Source organism: Sapajus apella, unplaced genomic scaffold, assembly GCF_009761245.1.
Source record: "Sapajus apella isolate SASKATOON/1434 unplaced genomic scaffold, GSC_monkey_1.0 scaffold130, whole genome shotgun sequence".
In the NCBI taxonomy this organism is placed as follows: Eukaryota; Metazoa; Chordata; class Mammalia; order Primates; family Cebidae; genus Sapajus; species Sapajus apella.
This window is the reverse complement of record NW_022437070.1, coordinates 2,401,994-2,426,409: the sequence shown is the minus strand read 5'-3', so window position 1 is coordinate 2,426,409 and position 24,416 is coordinate 2,401,994. Positions and strand designations below refer to the sequence as shown.

The window sequence follows — 24,416 nt, the reverse complement described above, 5'->3', positions numbered from 1 at the left end:
ATCACTTTAAAAATCTCTAAAAAAAAAAAAAAAAAAAAAAAAAAAAATTTTTTTTTTTGAGACAGGGTCTGCATCTATTGTCCAGATCTATTACCCTGAGCCTTGCTCATCTGCAAATGCCTTTTTCTTTTCACCCTAACAATTGAAATCCAGAATCCTAGGCTGGGCACAGTGGCTCACGCCTTTAATCCCAGCACTTTAGGAGACCAAGGTGGGCAGATCACTTGAGCTCAGGAGTTTGAGACTAGCCTGGACAACATGGTAAAACCCATCTCTACAAAAAAAGCATACAAAAATTGGCTGGGCACGGTGGCTCATGCCTGTAATTACAGCACTTTGGGAAGCTGAGGCAGGAGAATCGCTTGAATCACGAGGCAGAGGTTGCAGTGAGCAGAGAGGAAGCCACTGCACTCCAGCCTGGGTGACAGAGCCAGACTCGGTCTCAAAAATAAAAATAAAAATAAAAAAAATTGCCAGGCGTGGTGGCATGCACCTGTAGTCCCAGATACTTGGGAGGCTGAGACAGGAGAATCACTTGAGCCCAGAAGTTTGAGGTTGCAGCGAGGTATGATCATGCTACTGTACTCCAGCCTGGGCAAAAGAGGCTCTGTCTGGAAAAAAGAATTGCAGATTGCTACATAGTATGAGGATAAAACAGTTCTGTGAAGCAGGTGATGGGGGAGGGGAGCCATACAGCTGCAGAAAGAGGGGCTGTATACATAATAGTTATGATCAGCTAAATACAGATCACACACTTACTATGGAGTAAGGCCTCGCGGCAGCCCTCCCTCTAGGCATCATTACTCCATTTGACCCATGAGGGAACTGAAGCCCTGGGTGGGAAGGATCATGGAAATACGCCTCTGTAGGCCACGCACAGAGGCTCACACCTGTTATCCCAGCACTCATGAGGTCAGGAGTTCAAGACCAGCCTGGCTAAGGTGGTGAAACCCCATCTTTACTAAAAAATACAGAAAAATTAGCCGGGCATGGTGGCAGGCCCCTGTAATCCCAGCAACTAGGGAGGCTTCAGCAGAGAATTGCTTGAACCCAGGAGGTGGAGGTTGCAGTGAGCCAAGATCACACCACTGCACTCCAGCCTGGGCAACAGAGTGAGACTCTGTCTTGAAAGAAAGAAAAGAAAAGAAAGAAAGAAAAAGAAAAGAAAAGAAAAAAGGAAAGAAGGGAAGGAGGAAGGAGGAAGGAAGGAAGGAAGGAAGGAAGGAAGAAAGGAAGGAAAGAAGGAAAGAAGGAAAAGGTCTCTGTATCCAAGGCCACACAGCGTTTCTAGAAGTAGGTCATCCCAAGTAGAAGGGCTTGTGACTAGTTCTCCCTTTGGGGAATGGAATTACCAGACTTAACCCTGCAACTCTTTCGTTTTCCGCCAGGGGGCGATAGTGCACCACAAGAGGATTGGAAGTGTTGGGGAGCTGGGGCCACTGAGCCAGAATCCAGAGGCGGCAAGACCCCCTAAAACACAGCCCCTTCTCCGCTCCCACCCATTTTCTTGCCGCATAAGTGCTGCAAAGGGCCCACCACCTGCGATCAGTGGAATTCTGAACCTGTCAACATTAGTTAAGAGCGGGGGTGGGGGTGGGAAGTTGCCCTCCGTTCTAGGTTATTTCCAAGTTGGATGTTGGATTTCTACCCTCAGATTGTCTATTTTTCTTTACTTTACTTTTTTTTTTTTTTTTTTTTTGGCAGGGTCTTTCTCTCACGCAGGCTGGAGGGCGGCGGTGCAATCACAGCTCACTGCAACCTCAACCTCCCGGGCTCGGGTGATCCTCCCACATCAGCCTCCCAGCTGGAACCACAGGCGCGCGCCACCACGCCTGGCCAACTTTTGTATTTTTTTTTTTTTTTTTTTTGTAGAGGCCGGGGGTGGGGGGGAGGGGGGTCTCACTATGTTGCCCAGCCTGGTCTCGAAATCCTGGGCAACAGCGATCCTCCCTTCTTGGCCTCCTAAAGTGTCGGGATTACTGGCGTGAGCCACCACGTCCGGCCTAGGCTGTTTCAAAACTAAACCTTGGAATCCCGGATTCGAATCTCTCCAGCTCCCAGAGTTGCGCGTTCGAATCCCCACGCCGTATCCACGCTCCGATTCCGCCTCTTTCTTCCAAACGCCCCAAGTTCCAAAATTCAGCGGTAACTCCAGTTTCCTGGGCCACTCCCAGGCTCCGGCCCCTGCTCCCGTCCCCAACCTTCCCCTCCTCTCAACTTCCAGCCCTTTGTGCGCCCTGGAACGGGTAGGGTGGGGACGGAGACTGTGAGGACCGGAACCTCACCGCCAAATCCGCCCGAGGGGACCTGAACCCCGAGCGGAGAGCGGCCCGGCCGAAGGCTCTGGAAGCGGGCACCGCCGGGGGGCGCAGTGACCAGGCTGGCGTCCCCGCCCGCCTCTAAACTTAGCCGCGGTGACGCGCGGCCCGGCGATCGCGGCGGGGCCGGGGACGCAGGGGGGCCCGAATGGAGGGGGGCGGCTCGGCTCCGCGAGCCTCTATTTATAGCGCCCGGAGCCCGAAATAGCGCGGAGCGGAGCGGCCGGGATGACGCGGGAGCCGCCGGGGGCTGACTCACCCGGCCCCAAGCGGAGGCCCCCGGATGGGGGACAGTGGAGGGGCCTGGCCCCTACTCAGCGTCCTCCTGGGCACCTCTTCTGCTGGGACATCCCAAGTCTCCGCTGGAGAAGCTTAGGATGGATGTACAGCAAAAGGGAAGATCTGCAGCATGAGAGAATGAGGTTGGATCAAAAGTGGGACTTCCACCAAAAAAAACCCAGAACCCAGCCAGGCGCGGTGGCCCATGCCTGTAATCCCAGCACTTTGGGAGGCCGAGGCGAGCACATCACCTGAGGTCAGGAGTTTGAGACCAGCCCGGCCAACATGGTCTCTACTAAAAATACAAAAATTACCCGGGCGTGGTGTCAGGCGCCTGTGATCCCAGCTACTTGGGAGGCTGAGGCATGAGAATCGCTAGAACCCGGAAGATGAAGGTTGCAGTGAGCCGAGATCGTGCCACTGCACAATAGCCTGGGCAAAAAGAGCGAAACGCCGTCAAAACAAAACAAAAAAAAAAAGAAAGAAAAGAACAAAAGAGCCAAGGACCTATTTATACAAAAAGAGAAGGGGAAAGAGGGAAGGAGAACAGGGATGTTTTGGAGGCGAAGGAATGGACTCACTGACCCTGGGTAGTTGCTATTCCGGAGCACATGCTGTTCTCCACGTGCCACGATTTCTTGCATAGTGTTCCTATTCCCTAACGTCCTTCTTTGCCTTCTCAGCCTTGAGAACTCGTGTACCTTCAGGACCTGGTGCCCAGGGCAATTTTTTTGTTTGTTTGTGAGAGTCTCACTCTGTCACCCAGGCTGGAGTGCAGTGGCTCGATCTTGGCTCACTGCAACTTCGGCCTCTCGGGTTCAAGCGATTCTCCTGCCTCAGCCTCTCTAGTAGCTGGGACCACAGGCGCATGCCACCACACCCAGCTAATTTTTTATTTTTAGTGGAGGTGGGGTTTCACCATGTTGGCCAGGCTGGTCTCCAACTCCTGACCTCAAGTGATATGCCTGCCTCGGCCTCCCAAAGTGCTGGGATTACAGGCATGAGCCACCTCATCTGGCCAGGACAATTCCTCACATAAAAACTCCGTGACCCACTGAACTGGGGGCCCCATAAGGGCAGGGTCAAGGCCATCTCGGTCATCACATTGTCCCTAGCACTGCCCAGCACAGGACGGGCCTCGGAAGAAATTAACTGCGTGAATAAAAGGTGCTGGTAATAAAATAAAATGACATTTCCCCGATTATAATAGCAAATGTTCACTGCACGCTCTGTAACCGGCAGACATATTTCTGAGCCTTATCTCCTGTGCACCTTGCTACAGCCCTGCAGGGATGTGCTTTTCTTAATTTTATCACCGCCATCCGTGTTAGAGACAAACACACTGAGGCTCAAAGGGATAAAAGGTAAAAGTACTGGAGCTCACTGCTTGCAGTCACAGCCCGCTCTCCCTCTCTCTCCCCCCCTCCTTTTCTCTTTTTTTTTTTTTTTTTTTTTTTTTTTTTTTTTTTTTTTTTTTTTTTTTTTTTTTGAGGTGGAGTTTCACTCTTGTTGCCCAGGCTGGAGTGCAATGGCTTGATCTCAGCTCACCTTAACCTCCGCCTCCTGGATTCAAGCAATTCTGCCTCAGACTCTCTAGTAGCTGGGATTACAGGCATGAGCCACCATGCCCAGTTAATTTTGTATTTTTAGTAGATAGGGTTTCTTCATGTTGGTCAGGCTGGTCTCCAACTCCGGACCTCAGGTGATCCGCCTACCTGAGCCTCCCAAAATGCTGGGTTTACAGGAGTAAGACACCTGCGCCCAGCCTAGAGATTTCTCTCTTTTTTTTTTTTTTTTTTTTTTGGAGACGGAGTTTCGCTCTTGTTACCCAGGCTGGAATGCAATGGCGGGATCTCGGCTCACCACAACCTCCGCCTCCCGGGTTCAGGCAATTCTCCTGCCTCAGCCTCCTGAGTAGCTGGGATTACAGGCATGCACCACCATGTCCAGCTAATGTTTTGTAGTTTTAGTAGAGACGGGGTTTCACCATGTTGACCAGGATGGTCTCGATCTCTTGACCTCGTGATCCACCCGCCTCGGCCTCCCAAAGTGCTGGGATTACAAGCGTGAGCCACCGCGCCCGGCCGAGATTTCTCTTAAACCTGGGTCACCTTGGCTCCAAAGGTGTTCGGTTTTCAGAATGCACACACCTGGGCCCTGTGGAACCAAAAGCTAGGGAGTGAGTCTCAGCCTGCAGCCTAAAGAACCTTACCGGGTTCCCCAGCACCCCTTCAGGGGGTTCTACAAGTTCAAAATTATCATAAGTGGGATGCAGTGGCTCACTCCTGTAATCCCAGCACTGGGAGGCTGAGGCAGGTGGATCACTTAAGGTCAGGAGTTCAAGACCAGCCTGGCAAGCATGGTGAAACCCCATCTCTACTAAAAATACAAAAAATTAGCCAGGTGTGGTGGTGGGCGCCTGCTATTCCAGCTACTTGGGAGGATGAGGCAGGAGAATCAGGAGACAAAGGTTGCAGTGAGCCGAGATCGCACCACTGCACTCCAGCCTGGGCAACAGAGCAAGATCCTGTCTCAAAAAAAACCATAATAATATTGACATAATATATGATACATAATAATAATAATACTTATTAGGGGGGCGGGGTCTCAGTCTTGCCCAGGCTGAGGTGCAGTGGCGTGATCTCGGCTCACTGCAACCTCCACCTCCCGTGTTCAAGTGAGTCTCCTGCCTCAGCCTCCCGAGTAGCTGGGACTACAGACATGTGCCACCATGCCTGGCTAACTTTTTCTATATTTAGTAGAGACGGGGTTCCACCATATTGGCCAGTGCAACTTCCACGATATCGCAAGAGACCAAACGCAGACACACACGTGAGGACCCAGCTGTCTACTGTTAAGCCTGACGTGAATGTGATTTGCAAAAATTAAAACAATGCCCTTAGTTACTAAATTTTTGTTTCAGACTGGGCACGGTGGTACACGCCTATAATCCCAGGACTTTGGGAGGTCGAGGTGGGAGAATGACTTGAGCCCAGTCATTCTCGGGAGTTCGAGACCAGCCTGATCGACATGGAGAAACCCCGTCGCTACTAAAAATACAAAAATTAGCCGGGCGTGGTGGCGCGTGCCTGTAATCCCAGCTTCTCCAGAGGCTGAGGCAGGAGAATCACGTGAACTCCTGAAGGGGAGGTTGTGGTGAGCCAAGATTGCACCATTGCACTCCAGCCTGGGTGACAAGAGCGAAACTCCATCTTAAAAAAAAAACAACAGCCTGGGCAACTTAGGAAGACCCTCATTTCTACAAAAACAATGTTAAAATGAGCTGTGCTTGGTGGTGCAGTCCTACGTTCTCAACTACTTGGGAGGCTGAGGTGGGAGGATCACTTGAGCCCAGCAGGTGGAGGCTGCAGTGAGTCTTAATTATACCACTGCATCCAGCCTTGGAGTGAGAACCTGTCCCCCAGAAAATTGTTTTTTATTTTGGAGAATATTGTTATTTTCATTTAAAATATACAAAAATAACAAAATTAATTTATTATTATTATTAATTATTTTTAGAGATGGGATGTTGCTGTGCTGCCCAGGCTCATCTCAAACTCAAGTGATTCTTCCACCCCAGCCTCCCAAGTAGCTAGGATTACAGGTGTACGCCACTGCACCAGCTCCTTTTTTTTTTTTTTTTTTTTTGAGACAGTCTCACTTTCTTGCCCAGGCTGGAGTGCAATGGCGAGATCTCAGCTCACCACAACCTCCCCCTCCCCAGTTCAAGCAATTCTCCTGCCTCAGCCTCCCTAGCAGCTGGGACCACAGGCATGCACCACCAAGCCTGGCTAATTTTTGTATTTTTAGTATGAATCAACAAATATTTCTAAAATTTCTCAGCTTTAATTTCCAATACACTAAATATTGATAGAAATCATACACATCAACAAAAACTCTTTGGGGTCCTCAAGACTATTTAAAATTTGAGACAGGGTCTCACTCTGTTGGCCATGCTGGAGTTCAGTGGTGCAATCACAACTCACTGCACGCTTGAACTCCTGGGCTAAAGTAATCTTCCTACCTCGGCCTCCCAAATAGCTAAGACTACAGGGGCACACCACCACTCCTGGCTGCTTTTTTTTTTTTTTTTTTTTTTTTTAGATGGGGTGTTGCTATGTTGCCCAGGTAGAGGCCTTCAATAATTAGGAATGTAAGGGGGCCAGGTGCCATGGCTGACGCCTATAATCCCAGCACTTTGGAAGGCCAAGGTGGGCGGATCACTTGATGTCAGGAGTTCTAGATCAGCCTGGCCAACATGGTGAAACCCCATCTCTACCAAAATCACAAAAATTAGCTGGGCACGGTGTCAGGCGCCTGTAATCCCAGCTGCTCAGGGGGCTGAGGCAGGAGAATTGCTTGAACCCTGGAGACAGAGGTTGCAGTAAGCCGAGATCATGCCACTGCACTCCAGCCTGGGACACAGAGCAAGAGTCTGTCTCAAAAAAAAGAGTATATGGCCGGGCGCGGTGGCTCAAGCCTGTAATCCCAGCACTTTGGGAGGCCGAGGCGGGTGGATCACGAGGTCAAGAGATCGAGACCGTCCTGGTCAACATGGTGAAACCCCATCTCTACTAAAAAATACAAAAAATCAGCTGGGCATGGTGGCGCGTGCCTGTAATCCCAGCTACTCAGGAGGCTGAGGCAGGAGAATTGCCTGAACCCAGGAGGCGGAGGTTGCGGTGAGCCGAGATCGCACCACTGCACTCCAGCCTGGGTAACAAGAGTCAAACCCCGTCTCAAAAAAAAAAAAAAAAAAAAAAAAATGCAATGAACTAATAATAATGCAATCTTGATAAGTGCCACGAAGGACAAGAATGTGGAACATCATTTTAACTGTGAAGGAGAGGGAGAATGGATGGGAGGGTTGGGGTGGTTTCTCTGTCAATGGAGCCTTTAAGAGGAGACCCGTCCAGGCATAGTGGCTCACACCTGTAATCCCAGCACTTTGGGAGGCTGAGGCTGGCAAATCGCTTGAGCCCAGGAGTTCAAGACCAGCCCAGGTAACGTGGTAAAACACCTCGTCTCTCTAAAAAATACAAAAAAAAAAAATTTTGCATGGGCAGGGAGAAGTGGCTCACGCCTGTAATCCCAGCATTTTGGGAGGCTGAGGTGGACGGATCACAAGGACAGGAGTTCGAGACCAGCCTGACCAATATGGTGAAACCCCGTCTCTCCTAAAAATACAAAACAAATTAGCTGGGTGTGGTGGTATGCGCCTGTAATCCCAGCTACTCAGGAGGCTGAGGCAGGAGAGTCGCTTGTACCCGGGAGACAGAGGTTGCAGTGAGCCGAGATTGCACCGCTGCATTCCAGCCTGGGTGACAGAGCGAGACTCTGTCTCAAGAAAAAAAAAAAAAGTTGGTTTCATAGAAACAGAGAGTATAAAGGTGTTTACTAGAGGCTGGGGAAGTGGGAGAGGGTTGAGGAAAGAGCTGTTGATCAAAGTGTGCAAAGTTTCCATGAGGCTGGAGAAATATATTTCAGTGATCTATTGCACAGCATGGTAACCACAGTTAATAATAATGTGTTGTGTATTTCAAAGTTGCTAAAACAGAGTTTAACTTTTTTTTTTCTTTTTGTAGAAATGGGGTTTCATCATGTTGGCCAGACTGGTCTCAAATTCCCGACCTCAGGTGATCCACCAGCCTCAGCCTCCCAAAATGCTGGGATTACAGGCATGAGCCACCGTGCCCGGCCAAGTTTAATTTTTTTTTAATTTTTAAATATTATTTTTTATTTATTATCAGTACATGTTCTCATCTGATTTTTTTTTTTAATTTTTGTGTTTTTTGTAGAGATGGCACCTCACTCTGTTGCCCAGGTTGGTCTCAAAGTCCTCGGTTCAAGCCATCCTCCTGCCTCAGCCTCCCAAATTACTGGATTTATAGGCGTGAGTCACTGCACACGGCCCTGACATCTTGATTTCAATTTCTTTGGATATAACCCAGAAGTGGGATTGCTGGATCCATATGCATAATTTTATTTTTTATATGTTTGTTTATTTAAGACGGTCTCACTCTGTCACCCAGGCTGGAGTGCAGTGGTGCGATCTCGACTCACTGCAACCTCTGCCCCCTGGGCTCAAGGGATCCTCCTATCTCAGCCTTCTGAGTAGCTGGGACTACCAGTGTGGACCACCACACCCCAATAATTATTTTGTATTTTTTTTGTAGAGACGGGGTTTTGCCATGTTGCCCTGGTTTGTTTATTTTACTTTTTAGAGGAGTCTCACTATATTGCCCAGGCTGGTCTCAAATTCCTGGGCTCAAGCGATCTGCCTGCCTCAGCCTCCCAAAGTGCTGGGATTATAGGTATGAGTGATCATACTCTGCCCTAAATTTTATATTTAATTTTATAATTGACATATAATAATTGGTCATACTTACGGGGTACAGAGTGATATTCTGATACATGCATACAATGTGTAAGACAATTCAGGGTAATTAGCATATCCATTACCTCAAATATTTATCATTGGTTTTTTTTTTTTTTTCAAGATGGGGTTTCACCATGTTGGTCAGGCTGTTCTTGAACTCCAGACTTCAGGTGATCCGCCCACCTCGGCCTCCCAGAGTGCTGGGATTACAGGCATGAGCCACCGCAACCGGCCAATCATTCATTGCTTTGTGATGGAAACATTGAAAATTCTCTCCTCCAGCTGGTGGTTCGGGCCTGTAATCCCAGCTACTTGGGAGGCTGAGGCAGGAGGATCTCTTGAACCCAGGAGGTGTAGGTTGCAGTGAGCCGAGATCGCACCACTGCACTCCAGCCTGGGCGACAGAGCAAGACTCTGTCTCAAAACGAAGTAAAACAAAACAAAACGAAACAAGCAAACAAATAGCACCTCATTTTCTGGGAGGCGCTGAGTTCCCCATTTAGAAAGTGTTCAATCTGAAGTTGAAATGATGGTACCTTGCGATTCATGCTGCAAGCCTCAATCCAATTCCTCTCCGTGCCTCAGTTTCCTCATTTATAAAATGGGTGTGGACGACTCAGTAAGGTCAGATTAAAAATAATCATAATAGTAGTAATAATAGTGGTCTGGGTGCGGTGGCTCACGCCTGTAACCCAGCATTTTGGGAGTCCGAAGTAGCAGAGTCGCTTGAGCTCAGGAGTTCTAGAACACCCTGGGGCAATATAGCGAGACTCCATCTCAAAGAAATCATCATAATCATAATAAAAATAAATGAAGAGAAAAGTTGAGACGGACTCAAGCCCAGCTCCTGCCTGCGATCCCCGCGGGAGCCACCAGGGGGCGCGGCGCCCCTGCCCAAAACTCCGCCGTCGGCTCTGAACCTCGGCGGACGCGTCCGGACGCTCCTGGAAGGTTCTGTGCCCCGCCGGCTCGCAAGCGCCCGGGAGCCCGGGAGGCGGGTGCGCACGCGGGGTGTCCAGGGCGCCCCTTATCCGGGCCCCCTCGCCGTGCCGTGGGGCGGGCCGACGGCGGTGACTCAGGCGCGCGCGCCTCCCCGGGGCCCTCCGTGGTCGCGAGGGGGCGCGCACGGCCTCGGGAACCCGCGCGGCGCCGCGTCCATTTTTACCCCAGTGCCGCTAAAAATAGTCGCCGCGCTCCGAGCCGAGCCCGAAATAGCGGCCCCCAGATAAGGCAGGACGACTCAGCGCTTCCGGGGAGCGGAAGGGGGAGCGCGCGGGGGGAGCGGTGCTGGGCGCAGCCCGGCCGAGCAGGCACCGCTGTCCCCAGCGCACCCCCACCCTGTCCCAGCGGTCACACTCGCCCCAGGCTGCGACCTCCGCCCCGCTGCTAGCCCGGCCGCCTTGCTGCGCCCCCCACATTGTATCCCACGTCCCCTGCCCCCCATCCTCAGCTTCACCTCCATTCCTCACCATAATTCCCTCCTCCGCTGTCCCCCAGCGATGTCCCCCACTGGTACTCATCCCCAGACCCCAGCCTGCCCTACTCCCGTCCTTATTCCCCCTGTGCACCCTCATCGCCAATCTCCCGCCGTCCTGAATCTGCCCCTTCCCACATCTGTCCTCAAGGCCAGCCTCTATGGGGGCAGGGCAGGGCTGGAGGGTCACAGGGAGTCAGGAGACCTGCGGGCTGAGGGCTGAGGGCTGGGGGTCAGGATCTGATTTCTTGGTTTGTCCCTACAGCGGGCAGAGGTAGGCTTAGATCTGGGGGTTGAACATGGGATATTTAAGTCTGGCCTGGTCTCAACTTAGGCGAGGCTTGGCAGGCATCAGGGCTCATTCTGGGACCAGGGTTGGGGCTCAGGCTGGGCACTGACCAAATGTGAGGTCCCTGCGTCACCAGAGTTAGGGCTCATCCTTGAGCTGTCGTTTTATTTCCCCCCCTCCCCAATTTTTTTTTTTTTTTTTAATTTCAGACAGGGCCCAGGCAGGAGTGCAGTGCTGGGATCTTAGCTCACTGCAGCCTTGAACTCCTGGGTTCAAGAGATGCTCCCACCTCAGTCTTCGCAGTAGCTGGGACTACAGGTGTGCACCACCACATCTGGCTAATTTTTTGTTTGTTTTCTGAGACGGAGTTTCGTTCTCGTTGCCCAGGCTGGAGTGCAATGGCACAATCTCGGCTCACTGCAAACTCTGCCTCCCCAGTTCAAGTGATTCTCCTGCCTCGGCCTTCCTTAGTAGCTGGGATTACAGGCACAGGCCACTACACCCAGCTAATTTTGTATTTTTAGTAGAGACAGAGTTTCTCCATGTTGGTCAGGCTGATCTTAAACTCCCGACCTCAGGTGATCCGCCCACCTCAGCCTCCCAAAGTGCTGGGATTACAGGCATGAGCCCCCATGCCCGGCCCAGCTGGCTAATTTTTAACTTTTTTGTAGAGATGGAGTCCCCATGCCTTGCCTGCCTTGCCTGCCTTGCCCAGGCTGGTCTTGAACTCCTGGCCTCAAGCAATGCTCTGGCTTCCACCTAGGAAGGCACTGAAGTGACAGGCAGAGATACTGAGTCCACCTCCACTAACTTCCTCCACTGACTTCCTCCTTTGCAAGTCAGTGGTTGGACATGACAGCTCCAGGCAGGCCCTGGGAACAGCCAGAGCTCTGTTCTCTCTGGGCCTAGGTCTTCGCTTTGTACTTGGATACTCTGAGGGCCTCCCCATTTCCATATGCTGAGATTCTCAGTGCCTACTCCAAGAATCAGTGTCGGGCCTCAAGAACCTATACTGCATGTGCTGGAGGTTCAAAGGCAGCACACTGACTTCCCTGAGGGTGACAGAAGTCAGAGTGAAAGTGTAAGGTCTTGGGCCTGGCCCTGACCCTGCAGTGGGTGGGAGAGATACCCAGTTGAAGCCCAGGTCTCCACCCAGGTAGCAGGTGGATGGGGGGATCATCCCTGAGATGAAGTGTGCGTGGAAGATAGCTAGATACGTTTTAGAGTCAGTTGCTGGGCGTGGTAGCTCATGCCTGTAATCCCAGCACTTTGAGAGGTTGAGGCAGGTAGATCACGAGGTCAGGAGTTCAAGACCAGCCTGGCCAGCATGGCGAAACCCCATCTCTACTAAAAATACAAAGCATTAGCCGGGCATGGTGGTGCTTACCTGTAATCCCAGCTACTCAGGAGGCTGAGTCAGGAGACTTACTTGAACCCAGGAGGCAGAGGTTGCAGTGAGCCAAGGTCATGCCACTGTACTCCAGCCTGGGTGATAGAGCGATACTCTGTCTCAAAAGAAATAAAGAAAAGTTTTAACAGTCCAGAGATGGTAATTTTAAAATAACTTCTAAAGTTTTCAAGTAGCTGCGATTACAGATGCCTGCAACCAAGACCGGCTAATTTTTGTATTTTTTGTAGAGACAAGGTTTCACTATGTTGGCCAGGCTGGTTTTGAACTCCTGACCTCAGGTGATCCACCTACCTTGGCCTCCCAAAGTGCTGGGATTTCAGGCGTAAGCCAACGTGCCCAGCCTAATTTTTTTTTTTTAATTTTGAAAACCGTTTTGAGGCCAGGTGCGGTGGCTCCCTCCTGTAACCCCATGCAGCACTTTGGGGGGCTGAGTTGAGAGGGTTGCTTGAGCCCAGGATTTCAAGACCAGCCTGGACTTTATAGTGGGATCTCATCTCTGCAAAAAAAAAAAAAAAAGTTTTAAAATTAGCCTTGTGTGGTGGCATGCACCTGTTGTCCCACCTACTTGGGAGGCTGAGGTGGGAGGAATGGTGGAGACCAGGAGGTGGAGGTTGTAGTGAGCCCAGATAACACCATTGCACTCCAGCCTGGGCAACAGAGTGAGACCCTGTCTCAAAAAGAAAAGAAAAGAAAAGAAGTTCTGGTAACTACAAAAGTATATTCCTTGGAAAAGTAAATTTCCCTCCCACTCTGATCCTCACTTCTCAACATTAGCTTCTTTTTTTTTTTTGAGACAAGTTTCTCTTCTTTGCCCAGGCTGGAGTGCAGTGGCACGATCTTGGCTCACGGCAACCTCTGCCTCCCGAGTTCAAGCAATTCTCTGCCTCAGCCTTCCAAGTAGCTGGGATTACAGGCGCCCACCACTGTGCTCGGCTAATTTTTGTATTTTAGTAGAGACCGGCTTTCACTATCTTGGCCAGGCTGGTCTCAAACTCCTGACCTGTGATTCACCTGCCTCAGCCTCCCAATGTGCTGAGATTACAGGCGTGAGCCACCGAGCCCAGCCAATATTAACTATTTTTTATGTATCTTGGCCAATAGATTCTGAACTCTCACAACGTCCCTGGCCTGTGCAAAGCCCATCACGGAAATGAAGTGGCTGGAATCACTCAGCACTTGGCGAGTGGGCCAGGCACCACTGCTATGCCCATTTTAGAGATGAGAAAACTGAGACTTGGAGAGGTGCAAGGATGTGTCCTTTTCAGGTCCTTGCTCTGAAGGCTTTCAAAGTTGAGGCAAGGAAGTGGATGAGATCAGAGAGGCAAGGTTCAGGCCAGGACACAAATCCCAGGGAGCCTGACAGGCGTGGGGAGTCAAGGAAGGCTGCCTGGAAGAAGAGTAAGGGTAGCCAGGGAGGCATCTTCCAGAACCTTCTGATGGAGGGCTTGGGTGGAAGTAGGTAAATCTGTCTGGGAGGCAAGGGAGCCACCAGCAGCAGGGCGTGGCCCCTCCTCAGACCCACAGGACCCCAGAGGTATGTACAGGAGGAGAAGCAGGCTGCTTGATGACATCTCAGGGACACAACTCAGTCATAGCACAGCCGGCTTAGTTATGACGTTTGAGAGATTTACCAACTGCCTTAAGACCAGCATCCCTAGTCATGCCCCGCGGGGGGGATGAAGATAGGAGGAAGTGACAGGCCATGGCGGGAGGGAGGGGCGATGCGGTCACACACAGACCAGGGATTCAGGAGCTGAGGGATGTGTAGTGCCCTCTGTACTAGGGAGGGGTCTCCCAGCTGCCTGGGTGTGAGGGTTCATCTTATTGATCTGTCTAGTGAAGGAGGCCGGGCTCCAAGGAGGTATGGCTGGAGTCGGTCACAGCAGTTTGGGATGGGGTCCACCCAGGTGCTGCTAGGATCAGTCACTGCTGTGTCCCCATCACCTAAGGCAGTAACTGGGACACAGCCGCACTCCATCCATCTTTACTAAGTGAATGAAACGAATAAAAAGGGTCAGCACGCACTCTCTGGGACTCAGTTTACCCTCGTGGCCATTGGCCTGCTTCAACCAAAGATCTCCCTAAGAATACCCCTCCCCCACCGTGGGTCCCAAATCCCAGATCCCAGATCTCCAGAGAGGAAGAAACGGGTTCGCGCCTTTGGTGGACTCCGCCCACTTGTGACGTCACGAGTCGCTCCCCTGGATCCCGACCCAGGCCTCTCCCTTGGGATGGGGGCGGAGAGGAACCCGGGAGTCCAGACTCGGGCCCCTCCCCGGGAGCAGGCGGGGCTGGCAGGATTACACAACCCGTCGTGGCTTCCCGAGGGAAGTCGCCGGACGTCCTGGCCGGGTCGGGGACAATGGGCGAGGAGCGCCCCTCCCGCGGGAACCTGGAAGCGGCAGGGGCTCCCCTACTTCTGATTCACCCTTGTTTCCGGCCCGGTTCAGCCTCCTCCCTGGGGATCCTGTCTTCTACCAGCTCTACCCTCCTGTGGCCCTGCAGTTCGGCTCTTTGTCCGAACCGGCAAACCTCTCTCCTCTAAACCCCCACCCCCACTTTCAGACCTCCCCAGCGCCCCCCGAAACTCTCTGCCCTCACACTCATCGCTTGCAATTCCCGAATCCCCTAAACTTCCAGTGTTCCAGTCCTTCCTTCACTCATCCATACCGGGCGCCTCTTCCCGGACCCCAAACTACCCCGACTGTGCTGCCCACCCCTCTCAATTCCCTCCCCGGGCTCCCCGAGCTTTTCCCAATATCTCCCCCTCTTCCCTCCAACTGACCCCAGTACACTTTCTTGTCCCCCCCAATCCCAGCCTCCCCCAGTTCTCTCCAGTATTCTCGAAGTGCCCCAACGTCCCTACTTCATCTCCCCAAATTCCGTTCCCCATTTCTCCCCCTCCCCCAGTCAGTCGCCTCGGCCCCCACCCCAGGGCCCCTCCTTGCCCCTAGGCTCAGGGCCTGCCCGCACCCCTCCCAGGCGCGCTCCCACGCCGGGCGCGGGTTCCCAGGCCGCCCCCCCGCGGTGGCCCAGAGACCCAGTTTGCTGCGGCAAAACATTGGTCTCCGGGCAACAGGCCCCGCCCCGCCCCAGGGCCGCCAGCTGCGGCTAGGCGGTCAGGAGGCCACTGGCCCCGGACCGTGCACCCAGGCCGGCGCGCCGAAACCCCGGCCTTGGGCTCCAGAGGCCTCAGGGCGCAGAAACCCGGAGACCGAGACGCAGCAACGCAGAGATACAGAGATCAAGACCCCGAAGCAGGAACTTCGGAGACAGGCGTGGAGGCTGAAGCCACAGGGAGCTGTCGGGGCGCAGAGATATAAGGAGAGACCACGCGACAGATCGAACAAGGCCCGGGACCCAGAAATAAGCACAGAAATAGTGTAGTTACACACAGGCAACACCGAGGCCGGCAGGGACGCCCCTGATGGATGAATAATCTATCTCTAGTCCTCAGGACCTTTGCACTCCATTCGAGGGACTTCCCCTCTCTCACTCTCAGTTTCTGGATCTGTAAAACGGGTAGATTTATACGCAGCGCTTAGCAAATCGGGCGGTTGTGACGATATCGTGAATTCGCAGACCCAGAACTTGTAGCACAATTCCTGGCATGTACACTCATCATTCATTCATTCCACAGATTTTTTTTGTTTGTTATTGTTGTTTGAGAGGAGTTTTGCTCTGTCACCCAGGCTGGAGTGGTGCCATCTCGGCTCACCGCAACCTCTGCCTCCCAAGTTCAAGCAATCCTCCCGCCTCAGCCTCCCAGGTAGCTAGGATTACAAGCCTTCGCCACCACACCCAGCTATTTATTGTATTTTTAGTGGAGATGGGGTTTCACCATGTTGGCCAGGCTGGTCTTGAACTTCTGACCTCAAGTGATCCACCCACCTCTGCCTCCCCAAAGTGCTGGGATTACAGGTGTGAGCCACGGCGCCCAGCCCAATCAACAGATCTTTATTGAGCATCTACTATATGCCAGGCACTGGTAAGCACTTTGAGAATGCAGTATTGAACAAGACAAAGCTCTCTGTCCTGTCTTTGGAAGTCGAGAGGGAGATGACCAATAACCAATTAACAAATGAGCAAATTAAACAAATCGTATAGTACATTGGAAAGTAGTAAGTGCTGGGGAAAGCAGAGACAGAGGGCTGGGGGTTGCTATTTTAAATGGGATGGTCAGGGAAGGCCTAAATGAGAAAGTGATGTTTGAGCAGAGACTAGAGGTTGGTGCAGAGAAGCCAACCATGCAAGTATCTGGGCCAAGAGCATCACAACCCAATCAGAGGGAGCCAACAGCAAATGCAAAGGGGGCACGGTGGGAACAGGTTGGCGTGTTGGAGGAGCAGGGAGGAGGCCAGCATGGGGGGACAGAGAGAATGTGGGGAGGGCAGTGGCAGCAGAGGAGGCCAGAGAGACCAAGGGCTGGTTCTGCAGGGCCTGATGGGCCAAAGTGAGGTCTTTAACTTTTACAAGTGAGTTGGGAGCTACGGGAAGGTTTTGAGCAAAAGAGGGATGTGAACTGTTTTTTACTTTATTTATTTATTTTGAGACAGAGTTTCTTTCTTGTTGCTCAGACTGGAGTGCAATGGTACAGTCTCAACTCATTGCAACCTCTGCCTCCCAGGTTCAAGCAATTCTCCTGCCTCAACCTCCCAAGTAGCTAGGATTGCAGGCGCCCGCCACCACGCCCAACTACGTTTTTTGTTTTTGTTTGTTTGTTTGTTTTTGCATTTTTAGCAGAGACAGGGATCCCAGGTGATCCGCCCGCCTTAGCCTCCCAAAGTGCTGGGATTACAGGCCACCACTTTTGGCTTGTTCTTGATTTTAACAAGGTCCTTCTGGCTGTAGGGGGGAATAGACTTTGCAGGACAAGTGTGGAGTCAGGGAGGCCCATCACTGTCATGGTCCAGGCGAGTCCAGTGGTGACTTGGACTAGGAGGTAGCAGGGATGGATTTTGGAGGTCCTTCTTAGAGCGACAAAATTTGCTGATAAGCACGTTCATAGCAAGCCCTCAGTAGATGGCAGCACCTACCATTAAGTTAGGTGGTACTCACCACATCCCTATAAAGCTTATCATCCCTATTTTACAGATGCAGAAACTGAGGCCCAAAGAGTTCATTTAACTTGTCCAAGGTCTCATGGCTCAGTCTAGCTCCAAAGATGGTACCCCTTTATTAAGACGGCTATTCCCAAGCCCATACACCCAAACATAACACTCTCAGCGCCTAGAGCTACATCTAATCCTGTACTTATCCATGTGGGCCCCAGGACTCCTGGAGTTGTGTTCTCATCAGCCACACCCAGCTGGTGTAGAAAGTAGGGGCCAGGTTGGGCATGATGGCTCACACCTGTAATCTCAGCACTTTGGGAGGCTTAGGCAGGCAGATCACGAGGTCAGAAGTTCGACACCAGCCTGGCCAACGTGGCGAAACCCCATCTCTACTAAAATACAAAAATCAGCTGCACATGGTGGCAGGCACCTGTAGTTAGTTCCAGCTACTCAGGAGGCTGAGGCAGGAGAATTCCTTGAACCCAGGAGGCAGAGGTTGCAGTGAGCCGAGATCGGGCCATCACACTCCAGCCTGGGTGACAGGGCGAGACTCCATCTCAAAACACAACAAAAAGAAGGTAGGGGCCAGACGGGGAGAATGCTGGCCAAGGACACTTGCTTAGAGGCAAGTTGGCACAGGCAGAGAGGATCCACCCAGAACCTCCCAGCCCAGCATCTGGCTTCCACACCCAATCATAGCCTAGGCCTGGCACACCCCAGCGCTACATGCAGCAACATGTTAAACATGGCCAAGCATCCACACGGAGATGTGGCCTTCTGCTCTGGGAATGCATTTTCAGGCAGTGTGCGGAAAACACAAAATTTTTTTTTTTGGAGATGGAATTTTGCTCTGGTCATCCAGGCTGGAGTGCAGTGGCGTGATCTCGGCTCACTGCAACCTCTGCCTCCCTGGTTCAAGCAATTCTCCTGCCTCAGCCTCCTGAGTAGCTGGAACTACAGGCACGCACCACCACGCCTGGGTAATTTTGTACTTTTAGTAGAGATGGGGTTTCACCATGTTGGCCAGGTTGGTCTGGAACTCCTGACCTCAGGTGATCCACCCGCCTCAGCCTCCCAAAGTGCTGGGATTACAGGCGTGAGCCACCGCGCCCAGCCTCTCTCTCTCTATGTCTGTGTGTCTTTCTGTTTTTTTTTCTTGCCTCTATCTCTGACTTTTGTCTCACGTTGACCTAGCTCTGTCTCTCTCACGCCTCCACATTCAGGATCCTCTAACTGCTGCAGAATGACTCTTATCCCTGGCTGTGTGTCTCCGTAGGACCTCACCTATTACGTGCGATCAGAACCTGGCTTCTGCACAGGCATGTCCAACCCCAGGCTGGCAGTTCTGGCTGGTTGCTCAGAATCTAGGGAGTAACTCACATACCATGATCCCCGGACTCCCTGGGCCTCTTTCTCTGAGATTCTTTTCTTTTTTTTCTTTCTTTCTTTTTTTTTTTTTTGAGACGGAGTTTCGCTCTTGTTACCCAGGCTGGAGTGCAATGGCGCGATCTCGGCTCACCACAACCTCCGCCTCCCGGGTTCAGGCAATTCTCCTGCCCCAGCCTCCTGAGTCGCTGGGATTACAGGCACACGCCACCATGCCCAGCTAATGTTTTGTATTTTTAGTAGAGACGGGGTTTCACCATGTTGACCAGGATGGTCTCGATCTCTTGACCTCGTGATCCACCCGCCTCGGCCTCCCAAAGTGCTGGGATTACAGGCTTGAGCCACCGTGCCCGGCCTTTCTTTTTTTTTTTGCTAGTTTCTTGGTCTAAAACCGGGGTCTTCCTGTTTCACCCAGGCTGGAGTGCAGTGTGGCACAATCTCGGATCACTGCAACCTCCACCTCCCAGGTTCAAGCCATTCTCCTGCCTCAGCCTCCCAAGTAGCTGGGATTACAGGTGCGTGGCACCACGCCTGGCTAATTTTTGTATTTTTAGTAGAGGAGGAGTTTCACCATGTGGGCCAGGCTGGTCTCAAACTCCTGACCTTAGGTGATCCGCCCACCTCAGCCTCCCAAAGTGTTGGGATTACAGGCGTGAGCCACCGGGCCCCGTCGTCTTTCTCTGAGATTCTGACCCACAGCTTGTGGGCGTGGAACTGAAGAAACCCACTATTAAAATGCTCCCCAGTGATTGGGACCTCTGCCTGTTTGTACCAGTTACTGCATCTGATTTTACAGACAGGGAAGAGCTCAGACCAGAGAGTGAATGGCTCACCCCAACATCACACAGCAGTCAGCTGCGGGGGGCTTGGTGCTGCTCAGATGCTCCTAAGAACGTTTGGAAACAAGTTGATGGAGAGTTAAGTAGTAAAGAACAATCACTAGCAGAGACAGAGACCTAGAAAGAGACTCAAGGGGGCCGGACACAGTGGCTCACTCCTGTAATCTCAGCACATTGGGAGGCTGAGGCAGGTGGATCACAGGGTCAAGAGATCGAGACCATCCTGGCCAACATGGTGAAACCCTGTCTCTACTAAAAATACAAAAAAAAATAGCTAGGCATGGTGATGCTTGCCTGTAATCCCAGCTACTTGGGATGCTGACCAGGAGAATTGCTTGAAAGCAGAAAACAAAGTTGCAGTGAGCTGGGATGGCCCCACTGCACTCCAGCCTGGCCATAGAGCTAGACTCTGTGCCCCCTCCCCTGAAAACAAAGAAAGGGACTCGGGAATAAAAGCAGAAAGTGACAAAGATACATAGAGATGCTCAGACAGAGACAGAGAGACCAGAGAGATAACAGTTCAGAAAAAAATGCAGAGAGAGGCCGGGCGCCGTGGCTCACGCCTGTAATCCCAACACTTTGAGAGGCTCAGGTGGGAGGATCTCTTGAGTCCAGGAGTTTGAGACCAGCCTGAACAACATTGTGAGACCCCATCTTTATTTTAAAAATGTTTTCATTAATAAGAAAAAATGCAGCGAGAAATAAACAGATATTAAGGATCAGAGACTGAGCAAGACAAAAAGCTATTTGGGAGTCTAGAGAGACCCCCCCCAGGAGGGATGTCTTTTCTTTTGAAGGAGACAACCGTCTCATTGGCCCAAGCTATAACAGGCCCTACTTCCTAGAAGCAGCCAGTGCCGTGGTTTAGCAATCTCAGCCTTACCAAGCCAGGTCTCCTCCCCAGGCTTGATATGTAGGATGCACATTAAATACATTTATATAACCTGCCCTCTGTGCAGAAGCAAGGAGCTTTACATAACGTAGCCCTGTGAGTCATGCGGCAGACACGGGGCACTGACCTGACATGCCCAGTGAGAGGGGACCCCTCGCCCAGGACCTTTACCTGGAAGTGACTGTGAAGTAAAAGGGATCATGCATTTCACTGAGGAGGAAGCAGAGGGTCAGAGAGGGCAAGGCACTTGCTTGGGGTCACACAGCCAGGATTCAGCAGGACAGGGATTCCAACCACATCTGCTAGTGGCTTATCACGTGCTCCCTTACAGAGTGGAGGAAACAGTAATAAAAACACCTCTAGTAATCCAACGACTTTGTGTATTGAGCACACACAGCTGCAGTAAGCACTTTACAAACACCATCTCACTTATTCCAAAACCCAGTGAGGGGCTGGACGCTGTGGCTCACACCTGGAGCCCCAGCACTTTGGGAGGCTGAGGCAGGAAGATCGCCTGAACCAAGGAGGAGTTCAAAACCAGCCTGGGCAACATAGTGAGACCCCCACCTCTAAAAACAAAAAATAATATAAGTAAATAAATAAATTAGCCGGGCATGGTGGCCAGTGCCTGTAGTCCTAGCTACTCGGTAGGCTGAGGCGGAAAGATTGCTTGAGCCCAGAAGTGAGGCTGCAGTGAGCTGTGATCTTGCCATTGCACTCTAGCCTGGGTAACAGAATGAGACCTTGTCTCAAACAGAACAAAACAGCCCAGCGAGTTAGGAACAGAATCTAGTTATTAAATAACATAATTAAACCTATTTTATAGGGAGCACTTATGTACTATTACAGGATTTCATGGTCACAGTTCTAGAGGTGGGTAATGTTATCACCTCCATTTCAGGAAGGAAAGAGTCTCAGAGGAAGTCACAGGTCAAGGTTCTAGAGTGGGTAACTGAACTCAGGTCTTGCTAACCCTGTATCTCTACCACCTACTCCCATGTGTCGGAGTCCACAGGCGCACCTGTGCACATGTGCTATCAGTATTGCTCTAACATCTCAAAACACTCTAGTTGAAATACCCAGAGCCTTCTATCTTTTCTCTTTCTGAGGGAGGCTAACCCAGCCTCCAATCCCCTAAACCTTCATGAGCCAGGGAAGGAACCCTCTTCTTTCCCTGGAATGCCTCGGTTCCGCCGCGCGGCCGGCCGAGGTGGATGCCTGTAAAATGCTCCTGCTCCTTTATTAAGCGAATGAACAGTAGAGGCCGGGCGCCGTGGCTCACGCCTGTAGTCCCAGCACTTTGGGAGTCCAAGGCGAGTGGATCACCTAAGTCAGGAGTTCGAGACCAGCCTGACCAACATGGCGGAACCCCGTCTCTACTAAAAATGTAAAAATTAGCCGGGCGTGGTGGTGCGCGCCTATAATCCCAACTACTTAGGAGGCTAAGGCAGGAGAATCGCTGGAACCCGGGAGGCGGAGGTTGCAGCAGTGAGCCGAGATCGCGCCACTGTACTCCAGCCTGGCGGCAGAGCGAGACTCCGTCTCAAGAAAAAAAAAAAAAAAAAAAAAGAGAGAGCGAGAATGAACAGTCGGCCGCCGTTGCCCGGCAGCGCCGCGCCGGTTGCTAGGCAACGTCAACAAACGACGCGGCCGCCGTCTCCGTGCGCCCCCCCACGCCCGCGCAGACGCGGTGACGCGCCGGACTGTGGAACGCCGTCGCCTAGCAACGCGCGGGCTGTTTGTCCCGGGCTGGGTGGCGCGGCCGCACAGGGCGCAGCCAGGACCGGCCCGGGCGGACAGACCGGCCCGCCGGGAGCCCGGGGCGGGGGGTGGAGGGGACTGCGGTGATGGACGCGGGGGAGAACCGGGTCCCCAAATTACCGGTTTCCCTGTAGACAGCCGCCGTCTGTTGTCGCCCGCTGCTCCCGTCTGCCCCGGGACCGCCTCCGCTCAGGGATCTGTCCGTCTGCGCCCCCTCCTCCCCGGCGTGTCCGTCTGTCCAGCGCCTCCGGGTCTGTGGCTGTCTCATATTCCCCCCAAACCCTCACAACCAAAATAGGGACAAATGTACACTTCTCTGGCCTGCCGCTTCTGCCTTGGACTGCCGGGTTTCCGGGTGCTCTGTTGCGGCTGGGGTCCCCACCAGGGGGACAGACAGACAAGGGGAGACAACATGTTCACCCTCAAGCCACAGCCCCGGAGCTCCCACCCGTTCCTTTCCCGGCTCCCCTGGGGTTCTCTTGCCTGTCTTTCCCGAGCCTCTTTCAAGAGACAGGCAGCCTGCGGTCCTTCCATCCTGTGTCCGGGAAGCTGTCCACAGCTGGGAGGTTCTAACAACTCATCCCCAACACACACTCCCAACACCCCCCCATCCAGCAGCTTCATGTGACCAGAGCTGGGGCAAATCTCCCAGCAGAGGGAAGAAATTGAGTGTGTGACAGGGCAAATGGATTGTCCATAGGTGAGCAACAGCCGGTGACAATGTGCACATCTGGTATTTCCTGTGTGAGAGCAAAACTGCAGGACTCAGCGAGCGGTTTCTGCAGTTTGCACTTGTGTATCTGGGCGTATGGGAGTGTGCAGCCCTGCTGACTGTGTAGACTGCATGTGTGTGGAGTTGTGAGTCTCTGCACGTGGTCATCTATGCGACAATGCATGTGTAAGTACCCACGGATGTGCACGGTTTTGCCTCCAACCGTGCATTTCTGGTTCTATGTGTGTTTCTGATTTTTTCGTTTGGTTTTTGGAGATGGAGGTCTGGCTATGTTGCCCAGGCTGGTCTTAAACTCCTGGGTTCAAGTAATTGTCCTGCCTCAGCCTCCCAAGTAGTGGGGACTACAGGCAAGCACCACCACACTCAGGTAATTTTCTAATTTTTTGTGGAGACAGGATCTTGCTGTGTTGCCCAGGCTGGTCTCCAACTCCTGGCCTCAAGTGATCTTCCCACCTCGGCCTCCCACCACAGTGCTGGGATTACAGGTGTGGGTCACCATGCCTAGCCTTGTGTGTTTCTGGACCTCTGTGTGTAACCATGCAGGTACCTGCGTGTGCGTGCAGACGATTTCCCAGCGCTCCCTCCACAGCATGCATCACAATGTCTAATTATATATTTGTTCCTTTGTTTATTGTCCATCTCCCTCAGTGGACTGTGCACCCTGTGAGGGAAGGACCCAGGGCTGTTGCGGTCACTGCCAGGTCCCCAGCACCACCCTGTGCAAGGAAGGTGCTCAGCAATTCCTTGTTGAGTAAACGAATTGCGTCCATGTTGAGTGCACACATCCGTGTAAACCTGCAGGTGGTTCTGTGATACTGTGTGCCTAGCAGCTGCATCAGTCATAGCACAGGGGAGTCTCTGCAGCCATGCCGCGCTATGTAGCTCTAATTTTCGGCACCCCACACAGTGCATGACACATATCTGAGCCTCATGGCACAGATGAGGGCCTCGTGAACTGGGAGGCCGGGTGCACTGGCTCACACCTGCGATCCCAGCACTTTGGAAGGCTAAGGCAGGAGGATCACTTAAGATCAGGAGTTCAAGTGGGCAACATGGTGAGACTCTGTCTCTACAAATAATACACACATTAGGCCCGGTGTGGTGGCTCACGTCTGTAATCCCAGCACTTTGGGAGGCCAAGGCGGGTGGATTACCTGAGGTCAGGAGTTCGAGACCAGCCTGGCCAACATGATGAAACCCCGTCTCTACTAAAAATACAACTTGGCTAGGCATGGTGGTGGGTGCCTGTAATCCCAGCCAGTCAGAAGGCTGAGGCAGGAGAATTGCTTAAACTTGGGAAGTGGATGTTGCAGTGACCTGAGATCTCACCATTGCACTCCAGCCTGGGCCACAAGTGTGAAACTCTATCTCAAACAACAACAACAAAAGCAAAATAAAAATTAAATAAAATAAACAAAACGAAAATAAAAATTAGCCAGGTGCACGCCTGTAGACACAGCTACTTGGCAGGCTGAGGTGGGAGGGTCATTTGAGACCAGGAAACCAAGGCTGCAGTGAGCCGTGATTTCACCACTGTGCTCCAGCCTGGGCAACACAATGAGACCCTCTCTCAAAAAATAAATAAATAAAAATCTGTGGAC

General features: G+C 52.2%; 1 protein-coding gene across 2 annotated transcripts in view; it reads right to left on the bottom strand.

Annotated features, from left to right (window-relative positions):
- Positions 1–22,632, bottom strand: part of ERCC1 (ERCC excision repair 1, endonuclease non-catalytic subunit) — a 40,059-nt gene extending 17,427 nt beyond the window's left edge. Inside the window, exon 1 of one of the 2 annotated variants that reach the window (XM_032262646.1) lies at positions 22,566–22,632. The gene's annotated coding sequence lies outside the window, so the exon portion shown is untranslated. Of the gene's footprint in view, positions 1–2,577; positions 2,817–22,565 lie in introns of those variants that run through there. The other variant, XM_032262647.1, reaches the window with a different exon arrangement.
- Positions 22,633–24,416: the final 1,784 nt, after the last annotated feature.